Source organism: Asterias rubens, chromosome 7 (assembly GCF_902459465.1).
Source record: "Asterias rubens chromosome 7, eAstRub1.3, whole genome shotgun sequence".
In the NCBI taxonomy this organism is placed as follows: Eukaryota; Metazoa; Echinodermata; class Asteroidea; order Forcipulatida; family Asteriidae; genus Asterias; species Asterias rubens.
The window spans coordinates 8,184,259-8,190,258 of record NC_047068.1 but is presented as its reverse complement, the minus strand read 5'-3'; positions in this window follow the sequence as shown (position 1 = coordinate 8,190,258).

Below are 6,000 nucleotides of genomic sequence, written 5' to 3'. Positions count from 1 at the left end.
TCACAGTTTCCGTACCTCTTTATCTGGTCAACCATGGAGGATCATCTTACAATTTGTCATTGTTCAGACGCAGTGTGAAGTTATTTTCTCTGTCTGAGTTATTAGAATGAAAATATATGCATAATGTGATTAAATGCTTCTGCAGTTCTGCCAGTATTTTTGTACATAATTTGTTAACTTAAAAATAATACTATAAAGAAATGTTTAATAAATTTCTACTCCCTTCGATTTATTCAAATATTTGTAAGTGGATCCTTGATAGTGTACAAATGCTGGTACCTTACGGATTTGTATTAAAACAAAACAAATAAATACAAACCAGGCACAAGCGCCTGTTCACTATGCTACGGTTCAGTGATATGAAAAATTTGGGGTAAATGCATATTATGAAACGCTAACCGGTATCTCCGTACGGGTTATAGGTGTGGTATCAAGAAGCATGCATCGGTCTGAGCCCAAAGAGACTAAAATTCTCTCGATCGTTAAAATATTTATCTAGTTTCTCCAATCTAAGTATCCACTGGTGATCTTTTTTTCTGCTGAGGAATGGTGTCAACGACAAGAGTATGAATTTGTAAAATTTCATGAATTAATCTTTTTTTTTCTTTTCTTTTCTTTTTTTTTCCAATTCTCTTGGCTGGATTTGCGCTGATCCTGTTTGATATCTCTCTCCCTCCACTTCTTGATCCTGAATTGGCGCCATTTATTTCTGCTTCACTTTGGAACAGCAGGTGAGTTTTTGATTATTAAAATCATGTGTTGTGAAATTTTGTATTTTCGAGTTGTTACATGTAGGTCTCTTTTTATCATGATATGTTAAGACAAATTAAGACAAATATGTCAAACTCTGGGAAAGCGACACCACCAACCTATATGCATTCATCACCCCAAGCCTCAAAAATAGCCAACTTATACCCAAATATAGTCTGGAACTATCAGTCCAATTATGACCAGAAAAGTTGATAGCCTTTGTCCGAAATTGTCTGCATTCCTTTGTGTCAAAAACGTGTCCTTAGAAGCGAAGGTGTCTTTAAGTGTGAGCTGCTGCATAGTTATAGTCTGGCCACGGGGAGTTTCTACAGCCTGGTTTGAAATTCATCCATCAGTATTTGTTGATGGTTCCAGGCAGAGCCTGTCACCCCTAATCAGTGTTGAAAAGGGCCAGGACTGGTTGGGAGCCCTGACAGAGGGTGTTGATCGGATTGCTGGTTTAGCAAGCGGAAAGAGATGTATATAGGATTAGGAGTCTTCTAGGAACCAGTCATTTGAAGAATTTAAATCTTGTTAGTTTTCTTCAATGAAGCAAGGTTCCTATGATCAACTTACAAAATCTGGAGAAACATAAATACCGTCTTTTACAGATACACCAAATATAGTGGATGAGTGCAGAAATGAAATTCGAAATTCAAATCTTAGGGACTTACTTCCATTTCATGTGATACATTAAAATAATGTGTATAGTACTGGAAATGAAGTCTAAAGTTATGGTCTGACCCTATTACCCTAACCCTTAAAGAAGTTAGAGTCACTTGTATTTTTAATTACAATTAGCCAGCTGTCACTGTAAACTATCCAGCTGAAACCTCTTAAAAAGCCACTGGACACCTTTGGTAAATAGTCGCACCAGTGTTCTCACTTGGTTTATTCCAACTTATGCATAAAATAACAAATCTGTGAAAAGTTTCTATTCTAACATTACAACTAATTTGAGTTATTACCAATATATATTATCATGGAGTAATTGTGTCAAGTGGCTTTAACACTTATTGAAACACTTCTTGAAAGTGTCGTGTGAAAGTGATGAAGAAAAGTCAGCGATACTTGCAACTGTCTTGGGGGGGGGGGGCTGGGTAGACTAGATCTGGAGACAGGGTTTCAGAAGGAATTCCTTCTACACTGACGATGTGTTTACTTTTGGAATCCAATCCAAACAGTTGATTTCATTTGGCATGTGGAGTTAGGATAGCTTGTTGAATCCAGCCGAGAGAAGTGAGAGTTATGTGTACCGCTAATAACAAGTAGTTAACTCTTTAGCAGCTAAGCTCCTCGGTCTTACCATGGTCTACTGAGGTCTTGACAGTTTGCCCATATTTGGAAGTTTATTGAGAAGCATTGCTGGTGTGTTGTGTACTTTTTGTAGAGGTCAATGTGATGTGGTTAGCGGGAGATTGGTTGCATTTGAACTGTAAACCATATGTTACTGTTTTCCGTATAGTTGGTGTTGTTTATTGTAATTATGAGCTTGTCCAACAAAATTAGGAAAAGACTGTTCGTTGTGTCATAGAGCAATGCGTAGAGCGAGGACTTTATGATTTTAGATATTGACACAAACATTTCTGGTTATAAAAAAAAGGACAACCATACATACATGTACATATACAAAAACTGAAAAGATGCAGGCCTTTGTCTGAAAGTATTTTATAAATATATTATAATAATGCAGGTACATGTGCATTAACTAAGTGTGATCTACAACATGTCTGCGTATTTGTTTGTTATATTTAGGAATTGTATTAAATACGTTTATGTTCATTGTAAATATTGACCCATTTCACCTGACGTCATCATCAGAAAAATCTTGAATGCGCCATACTGGTGGGCAATTTCACTGTGCGTTTTCATATATAACTCTATGCATAGAGTATGCTGTGCATTATGCAGTGAAGTGCGCATTTTAGGCGACGCGGCGTTAATACACGTTAACCGAACTGCCCACCAACATGGTGAGCGTGGCATCAGTCGCCGCGTGTGACGCGCGTGCAAGGGGTCAACAGGGGCTACTTTTTATTTTCTTCCTCCATAAGGTGTCTGTAACTTCATTTCCTTCCTGTAGCTTCAGCCATGTGTGAGTTGTAATGTCAAAACCGATCCCAGTACTGGAACTTAACAGTGGACTGCTAGCTGCTGGCTCAGGCCAGTGATTTTAACCCCAGGCCAGTAAACTCATGACCAGACAAGTCTGGTGGTCTTGTGGTTTTCAATTGAATAATGTTTGAAAATACTTCAATGTTTGCAAAATGGTGAGAGCATACATGTAGGCCTTTGTTTTTTCCCACTATTTTCTCATGACTCTTGTGACCAGTGGAGCTTAATTTCCACATGTTTGTCATCTCATGTAAGGCGTATATTGGATCACATTGCACTTTTGTGATAGGCAGATACTGGTCTTTGAAAATCAACAATGTCATCCTTATAATAAAGACCAGAGTAATATGCCAATGCATATTGGGTTTGGTGGAGAAAGTAAGGCAGAAGAAGTTCACTCAATGTTTGTGTTTCAATGTCAATACCACCCAAACAACAATAACTCATCCAGTCACATGTGTTTTAGAGGTTTAACTCGTTGGCACTGGTCCAGGCTCAAGTGGCAGCTTGCCAACCCAGATTCGTGTAAACACAGGATTGGGGAGTGTGCGGAGATATAAACACTTTCACATTGTCCTCACCATCCCATACCAGTACATCCCACCACATGAGTCATGGACCTTCAGCTGGGTCTACTATTCATGGAATGCTTCAGGTTCGGCCATGATTCAACCAATTGGGTGTCAGAGTTCAAGTGGAAAAGGGAGGACCATTGAGGGAGTATCTGAAGGTCCCCGAACTGAGTATTTCTATGAAACAATGCTCTTAGTCTCAGTGATGCTTCAATAAAGCAGCCATGAAAAGTTACGTCCCAAAAGATACTTAATGTCGCCCGTTGACCAATAGAAACCCAGCTGTTGATGGAGCCATCACTGGAAGTCGTTAACATTCCTAACAAAGAAATGGTGTTGTAGGGCACTGCTCAACAGTGTAGAGAGCAATCCCTTGATCTAGTCTGCATCAGTCTGTAAAGTGGGAATTGCTGCTGTCTCCCGTGGGAGTTATAACACATCCCTTAAGATCATCGGGAAGACAGTGTTGACCAATAGGGGAAGGTTCTGGAAAGGATGACACCACCACAAAAGGGTTCCTACTGATCTCCCATGCTGGATACCACAGCAAGGCGTCCCATGTACACTCAGTCTACTGATCTGTTGATATCACATAGTGATGACATGCCATTGATATCTTAAATACAGCACCAGTAGCACTGAGCTATTAGAGACAGAATTCCTCTGGAGGAACGCCATTACCATTTATGTAAGGAGCAAGTTTCAAGGGTGTACCGGTTTTTATAGATGTGTCATCGGAGCGACCTTTTGAAAAGATTGGCTGGTTACTGGAGACCTTATCAAACCACTTTCCTCTAGGGTAACAAAACCAAAGTAACATCATCTCATTGTGAAATAGCAGACATAACCAGTGGCCTCTTTTTCTCTTGGCGTTAATCCCTGTGGATTGTTTGATATAATTCAAACCGACCAGCTGAGGCATCAACGAACAACTTGGATTTAACCCTTTTGAGACAGCTGGTGACCCTTCATTGGCCAATTAAGTTCTACATCGGACTACAATATATATATTGCACTGGTGTTCTCATCAAACTGGTATCCTGTAATTGTCCTTCCTAACTCTCAAAGAGAGACACCGTCAGGATACTTCCGGAGTAAACGAAACGACGACGCCAGCGGGAGGCAGCTCATGCTGAGCCACTCCTGGTCAACTTTCAACCCGGTCTTCTTCGCCACTTTTGTTAATTGACCGTGACCAGCAGGTAATGTATATCCTTGTGATAATTTAACTTTATAGGTTTGATTCAACTTCTTTGGTTTGGTTACAGAAGCTGCCAGCTCTTAAAAGCCCTTTTCACACGAGAGCAATTTAGCAAGGGTACCTTGCTAAACTGTAGCATGGGTGTGAAAATTTCATCAAATGTACCGTGTGTGAAAGGACCATGAATTTTGTATTGTTCAAGGTCTCTTGAAAAAATCTTTTTAAAAACTGCTTCATTTTTCAACCACGCTAAAAAAAAACAAGGGACCCCTGTTAAATTGCTGTCATGTGAATAGGGCTTGAGAGCTCCTATCTGTATCTTCATTGTTCAATGAGCATTCACTTTCAAAGTTTTTTTCAACTTCTGGGTTGGTTGCTTACACAAAGTCGCTGGCTCTTAAGCTCTTATCTGTATCTTCATTCTTCAATAAACATCTTCATCAATATTGACAGTAAACTTTGATCATCTTGTTTGTGTCTTGTCGGTGCTCTTACTGTTAATTTAATTTTCTGGAAATACTTTGCGACAAGAGGTCTTGGTAATTGATTGTGGAGTGGCGACTAAATTTGTTTTCCATGTTGGTGTTTTTTAAAATGAAGAATAGATGCACTTCGTATATCGGGTCCCTAATTAAATAAACCCATAAGGAGGAGATCCGCAGTACAAAATCAGATATAATGAACGTCAGAGAGGAACAGTACATGCTCTCAACTTGACTTTACCAGATTAAACCCAAAGAATGTTTAACCCATTCATAAAGCCGGTAATGGGTGTCGAGACTCAAATTGAAGGTTTTTTTTCACCTTTGTCGGAACGTCGCACTAAAGAAAAGCTCTCTACGATACAATGATATAAAACGAGTCGCCATGTAGACGTAATTTTTACACTTTTGCAATCGCGCTGAGTTGAAAAACAATTTATCCGTTGTCATGTAGTGTATGATGGAATCGGGAATCAAGGCGATTTGTATGACATACTGTTCTGTTGCCACCCCCCCCCCCCCTGTTAGTCTTACTCTCCAGGGGGTAACATTGCCATCTTTGAATAATTAAGAATGGATTGACAATGATTTCACAGCGCTGTATTTTGGGGGATGCAGGTGAGCGTTCCTTGTTCCCGTCACTTGACCTTTTGTTTTTGGATTAAAGGCGGCGCAACATTGGCTGTTGTCATGGTAAAAGATGGAGTTTAAGATGTTTATCGTCATTGTATTGAATGTCTTTCCTTTCAAGGCAATTGTTTTAATCCTAGTGGTTGTGGTTGTGCAGTGACTACAACTTGTTTTAAAGACATTTTATGTGACTGATGTAGCATTTACAATTTGACCTTACATGTTTCTTTAGGATATAACTTAAACAATT